This window comes from Propithecus coquereli, unplaced genomic scaffold (assembly GCF_000956105.1).
Source record: "Propithecus coquereli isolate 6110/MARCELLA unplaced genomic scaffold, Pcoq_1.0 Scaffold898, whole genome shotgun sequence".
Lineage (NCBI taxonomy): Eukaryota > Metazoa > Chordata > Mammalia > Primates > Indriidae > Propithecus > Propithecus coquereli.
In genome coordinates, this window is record NW_012155262.1 from 111,849 (window position 1) to 134,091 (window position 22,243).

Here is a 22,243-nt window from a genome sequence, read left to right on the forward strand (position 1 = left end):
CCAACCATATGCAGCAGTGCTATCCTTGAGATATGATCTAGTTGGAATGGACAATAATAAAAAAACAAAATGGAAACTTCTATCCTTAGCATATCCAAAATAAAAAGCTGGTCTAGTGCTCATGATGAATTTATAGCACATGATCTAGACTCCTGACATGAGTGCACCCATTTGGGAACCTGGGTGTCTCCTGAAATGCCTTCCCTCTATCCCTTCTGTGCTTACATAAGGATTCTGAATTTTGCAAGAAACAGCCCAAGTGTTTCTATGCTTTCTCCCCAGATCGGTCTGTAACTGTCATTAATAATTTCAGATGGTGCCCCTGTGAGAAAGTTCTCCACAAATCCACTGCAGAAACACAGGCCAGCAACAATAAATAATTCATCCACGCACCTGAAACTCCTCCTAGAAAGATATACTGGGAGAGTTTTTGAAAGGAGAGGGAACACAAAAAGCAAGACAAAGAGAAAACTTAAAGAGAAAAAGTAGGAAAAAAATAGAAGGAAATAAGCAAGAATGCCAGAGAAAGACTGACTATAATAGCAAGAGTTTTAGAAATATTAATAAATGCCACTTCAGAAAGGCATCAGCAAGGTAGATCACGATTTTTTTAAGTTTCAAAGTAGAAGGAAGTTTCTGGTTCTTGTCCTGCTTATATAACATGGTTTTTTACCATGCATCTCAAACATACAGTCAGCCCCATCACATCACAGATGGTGTGACAACTTTGTACAATTAAACCTTGCCAGCATGCAATTCTTTGAGGCTGTCAGATTAGGATAAAAAAAAAGAGCATTATTCTTAGATTCTGAACTCAGACATGAAGGTTCAAATCGCACTTAGCTAAATGACTGTAAGTAAGTGGTTTAATCTAAACCTCAGATTCCTTGTCTGTAAAGTGGGAACAGTAGCGTCACCTACTGCAAAGGGCTGTTTTAGAAATTAAACGAGATACTGCATATAAAGCACCCAAAACCATACTTAGGATATTAAAATGTTATTTACTAATATGATACTATAATTGATAAATCACACACCCCAGATCTAGGTCACATGGCAGCTTTAAATCAGTTGGATTTACAGCATGGAACACATCCCACAGAAACCCCTTTGGAGTTATCTATCATGAAAGAAGGGATTCAGGCAGGACAAAGCAAAGAGAACAGTAATTTTCTTTTGAGTTTCTCAGGCTTTCCACTTTTCTTTTCTCATTGCCAAATAATGGATCAATGACTTCCCAGAGACCAAAACTAATCCTACAAGTAAAGATGATGTGATTACAGGCTCAGCACTTAGAACCACAGTGATATCCCACCGACATGAGGAGGGACAAGTGACAGGAAAATAAAACGTGAGCAAATGGGTAGCAGATGAAGGAAAAACCTCCAGGGCCAAAGTCCCCACCAGCGAGAGGTGGCTCTGAGGCACATACAAAGGGATGCCAGACCTAAAGCTTCCAGTAGCACAGATCACAGCACACGCCCAACATAACCAATTAAAAAACAGTTCTGTTATAGGTATGTTCTATAGGAACCTGTCGAACAGCCCTCACTGCATGAACACCTATAATGGAATCTTGACTTTGAGTTCATTATGTCTCAGGAAAGGAATCATAAAATACTTCATTAAAAAAGAAAGAAAAAACTCAAATACTTGCATCAGCATGTCAGCAAATACCATACCCTCCCAGAGGCATAGTTCAGGAATCCTCCAGGTCAAATACTGAAAAGGCATAAGCAAGATGAACAAGGTTAGAAAGGAAAAAAAAAAAAAAAGCTGAGAGGCGAACATAGGGCAAATCTGAACACAGCTCCCCACAAGCCACTAACTCTGCATTGACCCCAAACTCTGGTCTCTCACGGCTGCTGCACAAAATCTGACAAACCTCACATGCCCCTGTGATGGCCTTCACTTTGCATTTGTAGTTTCACATCTCAGCTGGACTCCTGACTAGGTCACCAGTCCTTTCATTTGTCCTTGTCTGAGTCCAGCTCACAAGGTCAAACAGTGAGGGCTGCCTGTTCAAATCTGGGAAAGAAGAGCATTTTGAGGGCTGGGTCCTGCCACGGATTTCTTACCCAGAAACCCGCCTGCAAAACTGCTGAGCTGGCCGGGCGTGGTGGCTCACGCCTGTAATCCTAGCACTCTGGGATGCCGAGGCGGATTGTTTGAGGTCAGGAGTTCGAGACCAGCCTGAGCAAGAGCGAGACCCCGTCTCTACCAAAAATAGAAAGAAATTTATTGGACAGCTAAAAATATATAGAAAAAAAAATTGCCGGGCATGGTGGCGCATGCCTGTAGTCCCAGCTACTTGGGAGGCTGAGGCAGTAGGATTGCTTGAGCCCAGGAGTCTAAGGTTGCTGTGAGCTAGGCTGATGCCACGGCACTCACTCTAGCCCGGGCAACGAAGTGAGACTCTGTCTCAAAAAAAAAAAAAAAACTGCTGAGCTGTGGAAAGACAGGAGCTATAGCTTGGAGGTAGAACTGAGGTTCAAAATGCAGAGAAGTTGATCGTACACCTGACTAGAGGGGTTTCAGTTGACTACTAAATGGAGGGCTGAGAAGTCAGAAATTGGGGAGCTAGAGAGAGCAAGATGAGGTATAGGGCCAGCAGACCCCTCCAAATCTAAACTTGTAAACATAGGACCATCTGCAAGGACCATTCCTTCCGTGCCAGCTCCCAGCATCTCCCGGGGTGAGCCAAACCAAACTGGAGACCCTGCCATGCCAGAGAGTGGCTCTTCCCAACTTCAACAACTCTCTACAAATTCTTCCCCGTCATGTGAGAACCACCCAAACTCATCTGAACCTACCACCATCTCTTCTTCTCTGTTTACTTCTCAGCAGAAAGGACATTCCTCCTCTGTTCCAGGCAAATCTCTCCGTGTCTACTCTCCACCCATCATCCCTCCTGTCTCCTGAACAGCCCAAGTGAATCTGTAATTACTCCTCTCTCCTGCATCTCCCGACACTCCTTTCCCTCTAGCTGTGTGTCTTCTTGGCTCAGTAAAAAAAAAAAAGTGCTTATCGCTCTGTAACATTTAAATTGAGACTGTCATCCATGCACTCATTCCACAACCATTAGCCATGGGCCAGAGAGAGTGCCACACTGCTGGCCCGAAAGCTCTGAATACCCGGTGCTATTGCTAGTTCTCTATGTATACATAGATCTTGCCAGAGATCATTTTTTGCTTTTGCTTTTTGTTTTAAGAAAGGGCATATTATAGACCACCAAAGACCTGACTTCTTATATGAACACTAAACTAATTCTCAGTAGAAATAGGAATGTGGTTATTCTCCCAGCCAATCCTGCAGTAAAAGTCAGTAATTATTGGCTGCCCCTTCCTGGCTCCTACATCCTCCTCAGGGGGGCGTGGTCTGCACAAGAACACTTACTGGGAGACCTGGCAAAACCACCGAAAACCACAAACCAGCATTGACAGGACACCAGCCTTACTACCCCAACCATACACAGTAAGAGAGAGCAAAGGAATTTTAATGTTTACAGGCCAAATTCGGGACCACATTGCAATAAAGCAGAGTTTTAATAGCCCGTTTAGTGAGTTCATTTAATAAAACAAACTATCCCCACGAGATGGTCCCAGGTACCTATTTATCAGCAACTACTTAAATCTACGCAGAAGTTATTAAATAGTCCTTGATTTAAAATTCTAGTTAATGTTAGCAAAACAATTTCAGATTTTCCCATTCTTGCAGGATACATGCCTGAATAAGCAATTAATAATTGACTTCTTTTTTCCTCCCCACTTGAATCTGTGCCACTAGTCACTCACCACCACCGGGCGACCTGGCACGACGCCGAAATGCTCCAGCGTTCTTGCACCGCAGATTTCAGCCCTGCAAAGTGGCTCGGAGATACACACGCCTTCTTAACGCTAACCTATCATCTTCCTCTCCAAGCGGCACAAATTGAGGTTTTGGGAGTGTTCAGCAGTCTTGGCTTCTGCCTACACTGCTTTTGTTACGAAGACTTAGCACAGACATTTTTAACACAAGAGTCATTCCTCCCAACAGACTACATAATTCCCTGTAATCATAAAGATGCAAACACATTCCTCACTATCTATCAAAAGAAATAGCATAATTCTATAGGTGTGGGTGGGAATGGGGAAGGAATAAAGAAAAATAGAGTTTGGATGGGGCAAAGGAGTCTCAAGGAAACACTGAAAGGAAAAGTCTAAGTATAGCTGTGTCTGACTTGATCAAATAGATCTATTCAAGAGGAGGTTTCCTATAAATTTAAACCTTCATATCAAATCCTGTGTGATATTATATATATATGTGTGTGTGTGTGTGTGTGTGTGTGTGTGTGTGTGTGTGTATCTCAGAATCAAATGTTAATGCTGGAAAGAATTCCTCTGAAAAAATGTCACCCAAGGCACAATGAAAGCACATGAGAATGCAGCAAATCTTTAAAAATTTGCATATCCCAAGAAAAAAATATTTCGTGTTTATATGAAAAATTCACATAGTCCATGTGTTTAATAATATCTGAAAGAGTCAGAAAATATCAGAAATAAAAACTTGGTTTATTTGGGTACTACAGCTTAACAGCTAGTGGAAATGATAGCTAGTCATATTAAAGCCTCAAGCAAACTCTGGGTAGATGCTAGAAGCTTCCTGAGGATAGCGCCATGTCTGTCCCCACATCCTCAGAGCCTGGACCAGAGTAGAGACTCGATAATCAATTATGAATGAATGGGGCTAATGAATAACTGAGTAAGTTGAATAGGCTTTTGAAGCTGGTTACAACTCTCACAATTTCAACTTTTTGAGACAGAAAAATGGGAAGAAAGGCTAAGCTGTGAGCCAAAATGATTCTGGAGACAATGGAGCCTAAAAAGTGTGTGAGTTCCGATTTGGCTAGACTTGATTAATAGCGTTACTGTTAACAATAAAGTATTTGGTGCTGCGTTTGTAATCAGTGCTATTAAAGCTATCAAACACACACAAATCCAGCAGACAGTTTGTATATTCCTGTAATCTTCACCATATTTACACCTACAGCTTAAAGTAGCATTCCAGTTGAGAATGAATATATTGAGCATCTTGTATGTGTCAAATGCTATGCTAGATACTGAGTACATAACGAAAAAAAAAAATCACTGTCAATAAGGAGCTTAAAATTCTGAAAAGTATTATGGAAACAAAAACATAACAAAACAGAGCACAACACACACTCATATGGAAGTGTGTACAAGGGAAAGGAGCCTGGCAAGGAGGGACTAAAGCTGTCTTGAGGGTGAGGGAAAGCATCGCATGGAGAACAACCTGGCCGGGAGAGACACTGAGGGAGAAGCAACGGCATATCTGGGGTGAGGGGATTAGCAGGAAGTTGCCAAACTGGAAAACGAGAGAGAAAAGAGTGGGAAGTGAGAGCGGAGAGAGTTCAGAGTTGGGAAGAAACTAGGATTAGGACAGGACTTTGCAAACAAGCTAAAGAATTTGGACCTCAGCCTCAGAACAATGAGAGACCAGTACGGTTTTCAGGCATGGGGAAGTGAAAAGGTCAATTTTAGAAAGGTCTTATGACCTCTTGAATATCTCAGGCTTTTGAACTTTCCCTCTCCAGACTCTGGAAGTCTTTACTGCATGACTCAGGTTGGCACTGAGCTATCTTGTACTGTTACTATTATTTTGTGTGTGCAAGTCTTAATTTTCTAAATTAACTTCACACACCACGGACTATGGGGGCCATGGACCATTTCTCAGATTGCTTTTGTATTTCTCATGGATTTACCACAATATTCCCAATTCAGTATCTGCATGTAAGACCTCTCTCCTCATTTCTAGACCCTAAAATCCAATTGCCTAATTAACATATTCTCTTGGCTTTTTCACAAACACTTCAAAGTCTTATAGACAGATTTTAATTCAATTGAAAATACCTCAGAGAAAGCATAGGAACTGGGCTGAAGTATCCTAAGATTCAAAGACTTACAGGTACTGAATCATTCTGGAATGGACCCCTTAAGTCTGCAACCCACAAGACTATGCTCAATCCTTCATTGAAATAATTCTGACCTTTCTGAGGTCAGACTTGCTACCAAACGGCCTCCTCTTGAACAAGATTGGCCCTGGCTGCAGTTCTGCACACAGGCCCTTTCATCTGGAGCCTGGCTGGTCTAGACCCCAACAGAGAACGAGTCAGAGCTAACAGAGGCTTCTCCCCCTTATACCGTCATACCACAGAACTGCCATGCCTGTACAGAGAGCTAAAAGTGAAGATGTGTTGGACCCAAGAGAAACAGGAAAGATATTTTGATAATCTCAGAAATAAGCCTGATTTAGAATACACAGTACTTCTTGTACAGCTCTATGGTGAACCTTAGAGATCAGCCCCTATGGGTAACAGGCACATAAGCTCACGCAGCTAAGGGTGAGTCTCACCCTGCTGCCACATTCTAGAGGAGAGAGTTATTTTGTTACCTGAAATCACATAAACAAGGTCTGCTGTTGTTTTGTTATATGTGGGGAAACTATTTCTTCAGATTCAAGATATTTGGCGTATATGTCGTTCAGAAGAAATCAGTGTGCATTTTAAGGAAACCAAACATGCTGTCAATTCCCAAACAAACACTGTTTCCAGAACAATGTAAGAAATTAGCCTATATACCTATACCTTATTGAAATATGTTCTAGGCAGTAGATAGTTAAGAGTCTGAGATACATCCATTTATGATTTTAAAAAATTCTACCCATTGGTCTGATTAGGACAAAAGAACAAGGAGCAAACAGAAGGAAAAAACACACATCACAATTCTATTTCACTTCAGTAGACAAGCAGGGAAACAGACAATAAAAGGTGTTCCCCCCTCCTCAATGTAGTAATATTAGTTGTTTCTGGAAGGCATGATCTGAACCACCCAATTACAGCACCAGTAGTCAGTTAAGAGGTTTTGCTTGTTTAGTAAGGTTCTCTGAAGGGAGTTTCCCATAAACATTGGTCCATGGACTAGGTATCAGAATCACCTGGGAGATCTGTGCCCAACAACAGGTGAGTGGAAAAAGTAAACATGGTACATATACACTGTGGAATACTATTCAGCCATAAAAAAGAAGGAAATCCTGTCATTTGCAGCAACATGGATAGAACTAGAGGACATTATGTTAAGTGGAATAAGCCAGCAACAGAAAGTTAAACACTGCATGTTCTCACCCGTATGTGGGGGGTGAGGGGGAGTTGATTTCATAGAAGTAAAAAGTAGAGCAGAGGATACTAGAGGTTTGGAAGCGTAGGGGGAAGGAGGGGAGAGGGAGAGATTTGTTAAAGGATACAAGATTACAGCTAGACAGGAGGAGTAAGTTCCACTGTTTTATACCACTGTAGAATGACTATAGTTAACAGGAATATATTATATGGTTTCAAACAGCTAGAAGGATCTTGAACGTTCCCAATATAAAGAAATGATAAACGTTTGAGATGATGAATATGCTAATTATGCTGATCTAATCACTATACATTCCATGTATCAAAGCATCACTATGTACCTCATGAATATGTGCAATTATTTCTTTAAAGTTTCAAAAACACACTGAAAAGACAATGTATCTACTGGGAGAAAATATTTGCAACTCACATATTCTATAAAAGTTACATACAGAATATAAATAAATAAAATTTTTTAAAAATAAAAAGTCTCAACTTGCTGACAGCTTTGTGAGGGACTATTAGAAATGTCATAGAAGTGTGACAAAGAAACTTCTACTGAGTCCAGTCATTTGATTGTTTTGGTTTGGCCATTTCGTAACTGCATTAACTAAGAAATAAGTAGCCATGTACAAAATTTATTTGGCAAGGACAATTAGATAGCACTACTCTTGTAAGTGTTTCGCAAGCCATTTCTGGAGTATAAAATATTAATGATTTGAATCGTAATTATTTGCATAGCACATTAATGCTTTTAAAGCTCATTCAAAAGCCAGAGACCTCCACAAATAGTTATCAGAAAAAAGAGTCACCTAATGGAAAAACTCACAAACTGCTAAGGCACAAAATATAATAAAACAAATTGTAGACTCATTGATCTCCAGATCTACAGATCACAGAGAATAAGTCTAAATGTAAATATGGGTATAAAGTGACTGTGTGGTTCCTTTAGAAGCAATAGTAAAAAGCAGATTCTTAATATGTATTTGTTGATTAATCACTTATTCATTCATTTCATCTGTTCAACTAGTTTTCTACATGGCTTTTCCACACCTCATAAAATAACGTTACAGTTTTTATCAAGCGCAAAAATATGTTGACCTTATGCAATTAGCCATTTTCCATTCCTGCGTTGGAGAATGCTTAATTCAAGTAAAATTTAGATTAATTACATGAAAAACATAGAAGGGCAATATACTCACTAAAGTGGAGGAAATTATCAAGTACATTGTCAACATAGAATTGGTACACTAAACATTCCAAAATTTGCTTTTTATTATTGGATTTTTAAAAATGTACATTCTGAAGAGTGTTTCTAATTCAAGATCCTTACCTACTGCTCAGGAGCAATACTGTCCAGAGATGAAATGTGGCCACAGTAAGCCTGTCTGTCCCCGTAACACTCGCCTAGTTGCTCAATATTTTCGTGTCTATCTTAATGAACTATTCATGACTTTTACTCTGCTGCAAAACAGACAGAACCACATCTTACACTTTACAATTTATTTACTGATTTCATGTATTGTCACATTTCCTATTTTATCCTATTTCCAACTGCTGCATATTTCCCCTGTAATGTGAAGACCAGTATGTTCAAAACAATAGTGAGGAGCACACATGCTCTCCCCCCATCTCAAGTCAAACACACACAAAACTGAAATCATATAGGTCTTCATAAGTACCAGGGAGTCTCCCTCCCCTGGTCTTTCCTCCGGCCCTCTGAGAAGGGCAATTAAAGAGCTCATGGTGTAGGACATCAGTATGTCTCCTTTCATTGCACCTTCAGTTAGATTGAGAGAGGGAACAAAAAAGCCCATCTAGAGTGCTTTGAATAATCAACTTTATAGAACTTCCTGATGCCTGCCAACCCCCCCAATACCTCTCACCTCCCCCAAAATGAGGGTTGTGGATGAACATTACATACCCATATACAAATATATCATGTCAGGTAAAATCCACAGTCCAGTGCAGATGTGGAAGGCAAGTGTTCCCATTATACATTACTCCTCAGAGGACTATGCCACGCCAAGCCTAACTTCTGGCTTCAGAACACAGGTAAGGACTCTTTCAGACTGGTGGGAGCTATCCACAGGGAGCCCCTTGAGGCCAGGAGGAGAAATTGGGAAAACTGCAGGTTTCCTAAATAATTTGGATCTAAAGTAAAGAAAACCTGGAAAGGAAATAAAACCACTGCTGAGAAAAAAATGAATATGATCAATCTAGATCAGAAAAACAATCAGTGGAAGAAGCAAGGTTATGGAGCAAGGTTAGGCTGAACACCTTTTCTGAGAGTCAGGATTAGCCCAATCTTATTACAAAATTATGACAATATAAAGCATTCCATGATCTTAATAGAAAAAGTTGCAGGGCCTGAAATACAGAATTAAGGTACCATTCTAAACTAAGGCTTCTTGCTTTAATGTGGTATTATGAAAATATTAAGTATTAACATTTGCCTTCTCCCTGTGCAGTTAGAAGATCCTCTACAATGACTGCAAGTTCCTTGAAGACAAGCATCTGGCCTTTCATTTCTATACCATCAGCACCTGGCAGGATAGACATACCAGCTGTGCAATAAATCTCTGCTGAATTGACTGAATGGACAAATTTATATCTGCTTTTCTTTGCTGAAAGAATGTACAGTAGAATAAATTAACAAGCAACATGAAAGTGAGTAAAAGCATGCATATGATGAACCATTTAATCTTGCTAGCAAGATCAGACCAATTTATTTATATGAATAAAGACAATGGTCTGAGTCTATACAAATAAGATCAACCGAGGATGTACCCCAGGAGTTCCAAGGAAGAAAAATCTCAGTGGGTGGTATCAGCTCTCCCTCTTCCCTATATGTCTGCCAAGGTTGTGTTTCCTGACTTCACTATCTCTGGCTCTTGGATAGATTTATACTAAATATTCTTAAAATTATTTGCACATTGTGGAGCAAACATGTTAACAGTGTAATGGCCAAAGGAGCTACGGTGAGGCTGGTGGTAACTTGGCTCATGTGAAATTAGCAGCAGCGCCTCGAGGGGTTTCTACTCAGGTTTATTTTCTAAACATCTTATTTTTCCCTTGTGTTTAATGTCAAAGTTGCCACAAATATTCCTGGAAGAAGTCACAGTAAAATATCAAATAAAACACAGTCACAGTTCCCTGGTGATGCAAGAGGTACTATTAGTAGCTAAGCACTGAGCTAAATGAGCTTTAAGCATGCAGGAGGCTACATTCTATAAGGGAGTGTCCCCTTCTGGCTGGTCCCAACACACTGAGAGCAGGAAGGTGCTGCTATCTGGCCCAATTAGACGTAGAGCTTAGCTCCACCAGCACTGCTGATCTGCAAAGCTAAGGTGAAGAACTGTATCTCAGTCCCTTCAGGATGCTATACAGCAAAATATCTCAGACTGAGTAGCTTACAAGAAACAGAAATTTATTTCTCACAATTCTGGAGGTTAGAAGGCCAACGTCAGGTTTCCAGCTGATTCACTGTCTAGTGAGGGCCTGCTGCCTCATAGACGCTGCCTTCTCGTCGTGTCCTCACATGGTGGAAGGGGCGAGCTAGTTCTCCAGGCTTTCTTGATAAGGGCACTAATCCCAGTCTTCCCTCATCATCTAATCACCTCCCATACACCCCACCTTCTAAAACCATTACTTAGGGGTTAGGATTTCAAAATGTGAATTCTGGGGCGACACAAGCATTCAGACCGTAGAAAACTGTAACATATAACCCTTCATAAACGCACCTCCACCACGAGGACCATCTCTCTATGCCGTCTCCACATCCCCATCTCCACCACAGCCCCATCTCTGAGGAGGGAAATACATCATGAAGACCTAGGAAGACACTTGTCGAGGATGACCTCTCATCGGGAGGATCACCTGAGCCTAGGAGTTCAAGGTTACAGTGAGCTGTGATCACGACACTGCAATCCAGCCTGGGCAACAAAGGGAGACTCGGGCTCTAAAAAAAGAAAAAGAATGACTTCTCACAGGGCACGAGAAAATTGAACCACTTCCATTTTTTCACACTCTAGGTATATTTCTAAAAATTGAAAAAAAAAAAATTAGTAAGAATTTCAAATGTTTTAACAATTAAAATGATTTAATAAATGTCTTCTTCCAATACTAACAGTGTATCTACTAGTTAGTGGCTACTGAAGATAATCAAACGTCTAAATCCCAGTCCCTTCATGATCTTGAAGCTGGGTTCAGTGGCTTTGCTCAGAGCTCCCCTAAAGCCACGTCCTTGGGCCAACGTGTTCTTATTTGCCTTTCCACGTCTTACAGGGAGAGGCAGAAAAGACAGTTTATTAGAAGTCAATGAGCTGTTTCCTCTGCCTCTCTCCATGCTCCAGAGTGAGCAGAGGTGGATTCTGGTATGTTCCAGATGTGGAAGGGGAGCCATTCACACACCACACCGTTTCCAAAAGCGTTTAGCTATTCGATGAATGGGATACAAACCTAGATGTGTTTTCACTCAGTTTAAAGAATAAAAAAGTTACTCAATGTTCAACTTCTGCTCTTATTTCTACTTTAGATGAAGCTATTTTACCCTTTTTCCTCTCCCCTCATATTTGAAACACGGGTCAGTGCACTCATTTATTCTGCAGTAAATTGGGACGTGTGTGACGGAGAGAAACCCATAGCAACGTGCTAGCTTCGCTCTCAAGGTAATAAAATCTTTATAGTGTCCTCAACTGCTTTACAGATTTGGCCTACAGAAATTCTTTGACTTCTCAGGTTTTCTTTAACTTTCAGTTTTTACTTTAACTGCACTATTTGGCTGGAAGTTAAAATACTGTGAAAGGTGGTCCCCAATGCCGCCCTAACCTGGAGAAATAAGGGGACTTGGTAGAGTCGTTCGGTAAAGTTCACACTCAGTGCGATATGATCACAGCCAACATGTAAGGAGTAAATCCAATTAGCATATGGGTACTTAGAGTTCCTTCATTCAGTATGAAGTCACATTTTGATAACTAAAGAACTGAGCCATTAGCACTCTCTGGTTACAACCTGTCTGACAGATTCTGGGCATGAACTCCACTAAGTGAGTTTTCAAGGCCTTAAGTGAGGACTAGTAACAGGGATGCTTTCTGTGCTCTGTTTCTTCTGTAGAAGTGCTTCTGGTCGTCCTTTGGAAATGGATTCTTGTCTGAGAAGTCTCTAAGGAAGTATGTTCAACAGTTTAGACACCCAAAACAAGTTGTTCCAATTTTTCTTGACTTTTTCTTCTTTTGAAAAATCATATTAAACCTTGATCAAAAAAGTTCAACATTTTGGAAGTGCGCCAATCAAACCAGAAAATGGTATTAATATAAATCTTTAATTTTGGGTCTTGGTAGAACCACTGCAGTCTAATTTGGGGGCATTAAGGGGAGTGGTTTTATTTGGTATTTTCAGAGTTTCAATGGATATTTGCTGAGTGAATGAACCAACGGATACTACCGGGGTGAAAAATCACACCCCTGAACTCTGTCAGCACCTGCCTCTATGTACACTTCCTTTATTCTTGTTACAAAATCCTTATTTAGCGTTCTTCCTGTTCTGTCAGAACACCAAGTCAATATTCTTTCTTCCCTCCACTCTGCTGTCCTACCCATCTTTCTATAACAAATATGAAAGCATATTACAGACTGAAGACACTATGCAAATATAAAATGTTAGTAGAACTTGGGCCATAATATTGTCCAAGAATATCAGTTCCCAAAATTCTCAACTCTTTGAAAAGTTTCTCTAGATAGAAACTTACAAATTTCTACCTTAGGTAACTATAAAAAAAAAAAATCAACAAAAAAAAACTTCCAAGAAAAAAAAAGTAAGAAAAAACCCCAACTTGAAAAAACAAAGGAAAACCGGGGGAAAAGGAAAATTTGGGTTTTTACTGATGTGAACTCAGGAAGACCAAGTAACTGTATTTTCTACTTCTATACTATTCATCATCAAAACAATTCCAAAATCACTGTGTTGTCTTATGCCTATATGTGAAAAAATATGGAATGCAGTTAATTTTCTTAACTGCATTTGGAAAAAAAAGCAGTTCCATGAAAAGAAAACAAAAGTACTAGATTTGTTGAGCTCGCAGTCTTTCCAATTTTAAGTTCTAGGCTCTATTTCTTGCTTTATCTTCACAACAACCTTGAAAGTAATAGATATGATCACCTCCATTTGTTAAAGAACATACAGGGAGGGACCATATCCCGACACATCACTAAACAAACTCTGCCCTCCCCATCCCAATACCAGCTTCCCTCCTGGGCTGCCTCTCTCCCCCTGCAGCCTCCACACAATATTTCCTTCTAAAGATTTGCCTTTTCTGGATCCTCAGGAAACACGGCTCCCTCTCAGGTGACTGCAACATTAACATTGCCACAGCAGACGAGGGAAGAGGGATGAATCAGACGTCGATTCCATAGGATAATATGCTATTTTCCTCAATTTCTACCCAAACCGTGCCTCGTTATGTCCAACATCTCTCCCAAACCTGGGAGTCCCTGTCTTCAACGTCCCTCCACAAAGTCCTCTGGAACCACATCCCCCGGGTCTGGACGCACCATCCACTCTGCCATGTTCTCACGTGTGCCCTGCTACAGGAAACTCTCTGGCCAGAGCTTTCTCACAGGGCTGTGATAAAGATTATGAATGAAGGAAGGAATATGCATAAAGCACTTGGAACAGTGCCTCGAACACAGTGTCACATAAGAGATAAATAAAATAAACACACTTTTTATTTACTTCCTACCTCATGTACTTCTTCATCCCTGTCTTTTAAATGGTTGACCAGAAAGGATTCTGTCAGCGGAGGGGAGGACTGGAACAGGCAGCAGGGACGAGAGGTATGCTTAGAGCCCGGCGTCACTCGCTCATAACACACCTCCCGTCACAGCCGTGATCTCTGTCTGGAAGGGCCAGTTATGGCAGCATTCCAAATTTAGTTGTTCCGTTCCCACAGTTCACACCACTCACTTCAAGTTCTGCGTCCCCACATGAGAGGTAAAAACAAGTTACAGAGGTCGTCCCCCACTTATAAATGCACCCAACACATCAAGGCCATCTGTCCTTTCCCCATCACCCCACGGCCTCCCCCTCCTCCCAAGAGCTGAGACCTAGGCTGGCCATGCAAGGGGAGCCGTTATCAACTAAAGCAGTGAGGAGATTTCAAGAACCTGTAGATGCAGGACTGTAAAGAGAGAGTTGTAAAGAGTACAGCAGGCTCATGCCCGGAGCAGGCTCTCGGGCTCTGCTGTCACTCATACGCCCCATCCCACCCACACAAAAAGAGCACGTTCCCAAGCGCTGGAAATGTTCTACTCTATTTGCTAACCCTGCCTATAGGTTCTATAGCTAGAGATTTGTTTGGGTTTAAATCAGGCTTTTCGAAAAGGATATTCACTCAGTAATAGTAACTGAAGTCATTACCATGCCTTGGATTCTATCCTTGGCTCTGAGAACATGCTGGTCACCAAACAAAGCCCATGCCTTCATGGAGCCCTACTTAGGGAATTAAGGTGGCATTGGTCACTCTCAGGCTAGTGTGTATAGTCAAAACCATTTATATCGCACATTTCCTAACTTTCTCTGGTGCACAAGGTGCAGGAAGCACTTTGGAGAGAATCCTGATCCATCTTAACACCACACATGCGTGAGGAGAGTTACAGTGGGGACCCACGGTGGCAAGAAGACAGCGGAAAAAGGAGAGAGATGGAACAAAAGGAAAGAGAGGACTCAAGGTAAACTTCCATTTTTGTATTTGTTACACAAAGCCAGGCAGTTCTGCTCTGCCCACACCACACCACCCTTGTATGTGTTTGCCAGGGCTGCCATCACAAAGCACCGCAGACTGAGTGGCTCAAAGGACCAACATTCACTTTCTCACAGCTCTGGAGGCTGGAAGTTTAAGATCAAGCTGTTGGCAGAGTGGGTTTCTTCTGAGCGACTCTTCCTTTGCTTGTAGAAAACGGTCTTCTAGAACCGTCACATGACCTTCCCTGTGTGCGTGTTTGTGTCTTATAAGGACACCAGTCGTGTTGGATTAGGGCCCAATCGTATCTCATTGTACCTTAATTTTACCTCTTTGAAGGCACTCTCTCTAAATACAGTCACATTCTGAGGTACTAGGGGTCAGAACTGCAACATATGAATTTGGGTGGGGGGAACATAATAAAGCCCATAATAATCCTCTGCTCCTGAGATCAGAACCAAGATAACATAACAGATTCTACCAAGCAGTAAATAAACCCAACCAGCTTTTATTAACTATTTTGGTGGGAAAATATGCTCCAACTTCCAAATAAACAAATTAGAAATAAACTTTTAGAGCTATCAATATAATAGGCCATCTGGAAATAGTCTTATATTTTCCCTACAATGAGGCTGTTACTGTTTGAATGAAACCTAACCAAGCAGGCTCTAACTACTGTACGTGAGCACAGAATTTCTTCTATTGGAAAAGTTTCAACATTTTTAAATACAAAATAAAGATCTCTCCAGTCAACTAGACAGGTTTCGCGCATTTCTTTATCTACAGATACCACATTGCTTTTATGATTGTAATTTTTAAAAACGTTTCCTGGTGAAAGGGTTGGTCGTGGAAGAGTGTAATGATCTCGCACTGAGTTACTCCTGCTGAATGCAGACTGAAGCATTCAGTACAATCTTTCTGGCTTCATAGATTATGTTGGCACATGTTTAACTGAAAACAAAACCAAGCAAAATTTCTAAATCTAAAAATAACTTTAGTAAAAATGGTTTCATATGGCAACCGGAAAATTCTAGCAAGCTACCCCAGATGACTTACCCCTAAAGAGGGCGACAGCATTAGTGGGACAGCAAGTATTGTCCACATGGAACCGGGTGACTTCAGGTTTATTATCTGGAAATCTACCTGTAGTTCCCTTCCAATTCTGTTATTAAAAAAAAAAATAGTACTCTTGATTATAAGCAGATTGCTAAATCACTCTGAGGAAAACAGCAAAGGCGCATGGGTCCTTGCTATAAAATAAAATACAAAACTGCAAAATAAAAACCATTATGGAAATTCACACATTCATTTTATTAACCGAAGCTAATGTTTTAAACACTAAATTGTAGCAGCTGAACTTTCCCAGGCATGTGAAGGTTTATAAAGGTTATAGAGGCAAAGCACACCCAGGTGTGAGTCATGGCTCTACTTCTCCCAGTGAAACCTTGAAGAAAAGTTCCTTCCTTCCCCAAGCCTGTCCTTCCATCAATGAAAACAGTAATAGTAACTGCAGCTGCACTTTGGAGAAGATCAAATATGATGACACATGGAAAGCACGCAACACAAGGCCTAGCGCAACAGTGCGCAGTCAACTGCGGTTGCGATTTTTATTATAATGGTATTGTGTGGGCTTCGTCGCAACCCTGTGAAGTAGGTACCACCTCCACTGCCACTTGAAACGTGAGAAGACTGAGACTTAAAGAAGCTGTCACTTGCTTAACCTCAAACAGCTAATAAAGAACATCCTCTAACTCCAGATCCTGGAGTTTACATTAAACCAAGAAAAATAACAGGTGTTAATGAAATGTTTTTATAGTAAACTTCCATTTATCATCTTTTGCCCCCCCTCCATTTCTACTAGCTGTTCACACCTGTGTTAGCTTCCAGCAGCTACGTGACATGAACATACGTGTAAATTATTCATGGCTCGCATCAACCATGGACTATGACCAATACAGACTAATAGACAACACAGGGACCTCGTCGGTATGTGTGAACATTAAAGAGCTGAGCTTTCGCTGTAACAATTATTGCCAATTTCTGACAGAAAACAAACTTTTCACATAAAGGTAAATGTTACCTAAAGATATTGTTCAATGTGTTATTCAAAAAGCTTTAGGAAGATTTCAAGAAACAATATCTGCTCACAATTAAAGTTTTTAATTTAAAAATATGAAGAAGATTAATAGTAACTATTACTTATTGCTTGAGCTTAAGCCTCTAATTTCACATTAATTGGAGAGTAAGGCACAGACGTTAACATTTAAGTAATAAATGATATTTTCAAAAAGAATTAATGAATGATCTAGGTTATAGAATATTTTCAATTTAGTCTTATTTCTTTCAAGTCCATATATTAATGCCAAGGAGGTTATGAAATAATAATTTACTGAGTGCTTATTCTGTACCAAACACTATATATTAAAGCACTTGATTCCCCACAACTCCCCCCACCAGTTAAGTACTATTATTACCCCATTACTGGTGAGGAAATCAAGGCATAAGAACTGGCCTTGCCCAACGTCTAACAGCTACTTCGTATAAGAACCAGGATCTGAACTTAGATCCTATGGCTCCAGAGCACAAGGTACTACTAACTGGTACCTTATACTGAATTAAGTAATCAATTGCCAGGATATAAACAGGTCCTGTTAAAGTCTTTGAAAATGATGTTTCAGTCTGTTAAGCACCGACTATGCTATAATTAATTACACATTTTTTTTCTTAATGCAAAGTCAGCTCCCAACACAGCCATATTTTCACCAAAAAAGGAGAGTTTCTATGACATAGTATATATTAGAACGTTCCTCATGGTTAACATACTATTATAGATAAAAGTCAGAAAAATTCTAGTTTTATAACTTTTTAAGCCAAGGATTCAAAAACATATTTAATACAATGTAGAGTAAAAAAGATGTTGCCTATGGTTTTAATTCAGTTTGCCTCAGGAAAAAGCTATGCTGTTCAAACAACCAAAAACATTTGAATTAGGGCATTGCCAAAATTTTCGTTTTTAGAAATTTATCCAAAACCCACTGACCTCACCTTTCTTCTTTTCCCTAGTATGAGAGATGCTGTGTGATCCAGAGTTCTTCAGAAACATACAGGTAACATGGATGGACTACCACATGCTTTCCTAATTTCAGTTTTATGGTTGCAAAAAAACTACTTGGTTATCCATAAATAATCTTACCTGCTCTTTTCACACTGATGTTACATTTCTAAGTGCACAGTGATTTCCAGGTAGCCTGTTGTGATAACCCGGACTGGTCATCAAGACTTGGCCAACGTGGGAAGGGAAGGGGGTGAGCTCCATAAACAGTTGAGGTGTGATTCAGAGCTCATTCTCATTAAATGCAACATAATACAGAACCTATTAAAACGTACTTCTGAAACTGCTGCTAAGTAATAACCTCAACAGAAATAACTGAAAATAGATGCAAACAGAATTTCTCCAAATAGAACACTTTAAAGCTGGCCCTTGGGGTGTCAGAGGATTTTTTAATTCTGTCTTCCTAACTGTGTTCTTCCACAATTCACTGGCTTTGTGTCTTCAGATGCTAATTTCTTTTTCTGCTGGAAAAGTTAATAGGCACCTCCACTCACAGCAGATGGTTCCTTACAAAAAAATAAAAATAAAAAGTTGGAGAGCATCTGGTCAGATATATCAGATCAGGGTAGTTCAGATTTTAAATACCTGTAATTCTTATTCAGATAAAAATAATTTTAATCCTAGTAACTTAATCTTCTACCCTTCTGAAATCTTAATAAAGTTTTCACGTGAATAGATATTACATATAATCGGTTGTCATAGTAGTATGAATGTTGTTTTTCTTTTTCAATATAAGCAACATGCCTTAGTCACAGCAGCTGTAAAAATAGATGCACTTCGATTTATACATAGCACTTTCTATCTTAGCTCCTAGAAGCCCTGGTTAACTCCTTTCCATTACTGTAATGTTTATTTTTTCACGGCTCCTGCACAGGCATTGGAGTTTTAAGCTGGTACTGGTGGTATTTTTCCATTTTGAAATAACTATCATATCTTGAATGCTCCTCAATGTCTATCTAATGATTCTGGTTAGAGAGCACCCCCCTCCCATTGGTTGCTCCCAAATGAAGGCAGGAAAGTGACTACAGGTCTGGCTTCAGAATTGTCCTGAGGTGAACCATGTTGTCAAACAAACAGTGACTTACAGTGAAAATTACACATACCTTTACTGTGCTCTTTCGTGGACACCGAACTACACAAAAAGGAAAGGTTAACGCCTGCTGAGTTTTTTTCTCTTTCTGAAACCATCATAATAAACTACTCTTCTGAGATTTGCAGCCTCTACCCACAGACCACCTGGGTTCCGTATAAAAGAAAGAGCCGTTGCTAGTGTTGTGTGGATCTGCAGGAGTTACTCGGAGCCTTCAGATACCTTTTAACCCATGCTCTATGCGTGTATCTGGGGATAGCAAAAGTGCCAAGCTTTACTCCAAGGAATAACACTCCTTACGGATCTCCTGTCCTATGATGTCTCTGAAACCCTATGAGGCCCCCCCCGGGCCACTGAAAAGCTCAAAGAACAGCACCACTGTCCTTTATGAAAAATGTCTACACCATGCCAGTCCTCCCAGTAGTCCAGCCTAAGTACAGGGACCTGAGGTTCGCCCAGGTTAAATAACACGTATAAAATTGTTTTATAAGAAAGCAGTGGGGTGGGATTTGAACTCAGGTCCACCCAAGAGTCCCTTTTCCCGCCACTCTATACTTCTCACCACAAAAACATCAAGGGCCTATGAAGAGCCCATAGCTCCAAAAATATCCGCCAGAGAAGTTCTTACCTCCAAGGCACCCACACTTCAGGATCCCCAAATTAAAGGATTTTTGATTTTTAAAAATCTATCTGTTTGAAAGCAGTGTCATTTTGAAAATCAGCAACAACCAAGGCCCACTGAAAAAGCTCCGCATTACTCAAGGGTAAAACACATTTGGGCCCCTCCATCCCACCCCAGAGCAACCAAGGCCCTCAGAGCAGGGCAGATTCACGTCTGTAGATACTAAGGTGACACAGGGGACTTCTAAGCAAAGGAGTAACATGACAGTCACCTATTAACTAGATCTCTCTCTCGAAAGGGCACAAGACAGGAGGGAGAGGACATGTTAGAGGTCACTATACAAATTTAGGAAAAGTAACAGTGGCATTAGCCAAGCGAGTGGCAACAGAAATAGTGGGAAGGAGAGATTCAGAGATTAGCAAAAAGCTAAATAACCAAGATTTTCTGATAGATTGGGTGGGGGGGGCAGGTCGTAGGAATGAGGAAAACAAGTCTAAACTAATTTAAATGTATGCCACAGCTTCAAAGAGCAATGAAAATAAGCCCACCTAAATGCAAATTTAAACCCCAGACGGCCAAAAGCCCTCCCCACAAAAATAATCCTTAACTGCTAAAAATTTCTTCTAAAACCCGAATTCAATTATTTTTAACAATGTAGTTATCTCAAGTTTTACTGTGAATTGGGCTCCTGCTGAATATTAATATCCATGATTTATAAACCACAAATTTATCCTTTATGCTGCACATAATTATAATCTTGCCATTTTTAAAATTATGCTCCTCCTGGAAGTTTTACATTTGAAAATTATGCTCAGTTAATGCACACACAGATGAGAGAGACCATTCTATGCAATGACAGACTTTACATCAACTGGGGTGTTAATGCTTTTCTTCAGTTGTCGACTTCTAGGAAAAAAAATTCCTGTGGCATTTGTTCTCTTAATGACAATGGGAAAATCATTTTTCACAACACACAGCTGCGCTTTAGAAATCGCGTGGATTTATAGCTGCAATGATCCTGAGCTCAGAGGAGTTAATGGTTTGGGGACCATGGGAACAGCATTAGCCAAAGTCAAAGACGAAGTTAAAAAGTGACAGAGGACTTTTTAGCCCACAAAGCCCGATTTTGCACTTAACCAGATCTGGCTAGCGACCACGGTAGTTTGTAAGTCAGGTTCGGAAGGGAAAAAAATTTTCAACAGAAAATATAGCTTCGATTTTGGTATAATTTCGAGACAATGCTTTTTACCTTCCTAGTAGTTTTTTTTTTTTTTTTTTTTTTTGAGACAGAGTCTCACTGTGTTGCCCCAGCTAGACTGCCATGGTGTCATCCTAGCTCACAGCAACCTCAAACTCCTGGGCTCAAGCAATCCTCCTGCCTCAGCCTCCCGAGTAGCTGGGACTACTGGCATGCGCCACCATGCCCGGCTAATTTTTTTTTCTATATCTTTTTAGTCGTCCAATTAATTTCTTTCTATTTTTAGTAGAGACGGGGTCTCACTCTTGCTCAGGCTGGTTTCGAACTCCTGAGCTCAAACAATCCGCCCCCTTGGCCTCCCAGAGTGCTAGGATTACAGGTGCGAGCCACCACGCCCGGCCTAGTAGTCTTGAACAATGAATTGGCTCTAGGTTCAAAGGTGTTCAAAACGTTCTGCAAAGCATATAGTTCAGTATTAGAAACTGTTAAACATTTAAAATAATCTCTACCCCAACTGAAATAGCTTCCTTTCAATTTGGAACTTGACAGCTCATGCCTCTTGCATGGTCAAAGATACACTATTTGAATGTTTCACTAGAGTATTATACTTTTCTTTTACACATAAGATCTGTCTGTATTAGACACTCACAATTACTTGAACAGCAAGGAAGCCCAGCTTTAAAGTCAGTTGATTCTGAATCCCAAGTTTGTGATGCCACAATCTTCACTGGAATTTGTTACATATTGTCAACATGACAACTTTGAAATTTTGAAAAAGCAAAGTTTGAAGAGCTGTATCCAATCTGTATTTCCTCCTATTTTATTTCTATTTGTTTATAATGAGTCTGGACAACTGGCTAGTTTTATATTATAGTGTTCTTCCGGGGACAGGGGAAAAGGTCTTCCAAATATTCAAACTGCTGCTTAAAGCTCTGTCGTCGCTGGCTGCTGCTATCTGACTTTTAATACCACTATTGATTCTTTAGGCAGCAAGTTGATGGTTTTGACTTACCAGGGTATCTTTGGCTGTAAATAACAAAAGGACCAGGTAAAAGTGACTGAAACTTTTCTAAAAATAGAGAAGAAAAAGACCAATAATGATAAAAAGTGTGAAGGGATAGTGCATAAAAGAAATGCCAATAGCCCTTAAATATATGAACACAGAAATGCAATTAAAACTGCTGAGATACCACTTCACACCTATCAGATCCAAAAGTCTGACAGCGTACTTAATCACAGAGAAAAATCATCTCAAGTGACCTTGAAACACAGAAATTTGACTATCTATTCTTAGGTGGAGGGAGTATATTCT

The 22,243-nt window shown here is 40.3% G+C and overlaps 1 protein-coding gene across 1 annotated transcript in view; it reads right to left on the bottom strand.

The window, feature by feature from the left end:
- LOC105826474 (extracellular matrix protein FRAS1-like) overlaps positions 1–22,243 on the bottom strand; it is a gene marked incomplete at its 3' end in the record, with an annotated part of 188,987 nt that overhangs the window by 105,188 nt on the left and 61,556 nt on the right. The gene's annotated exons all lie outside the window — the stretch shown is intronic.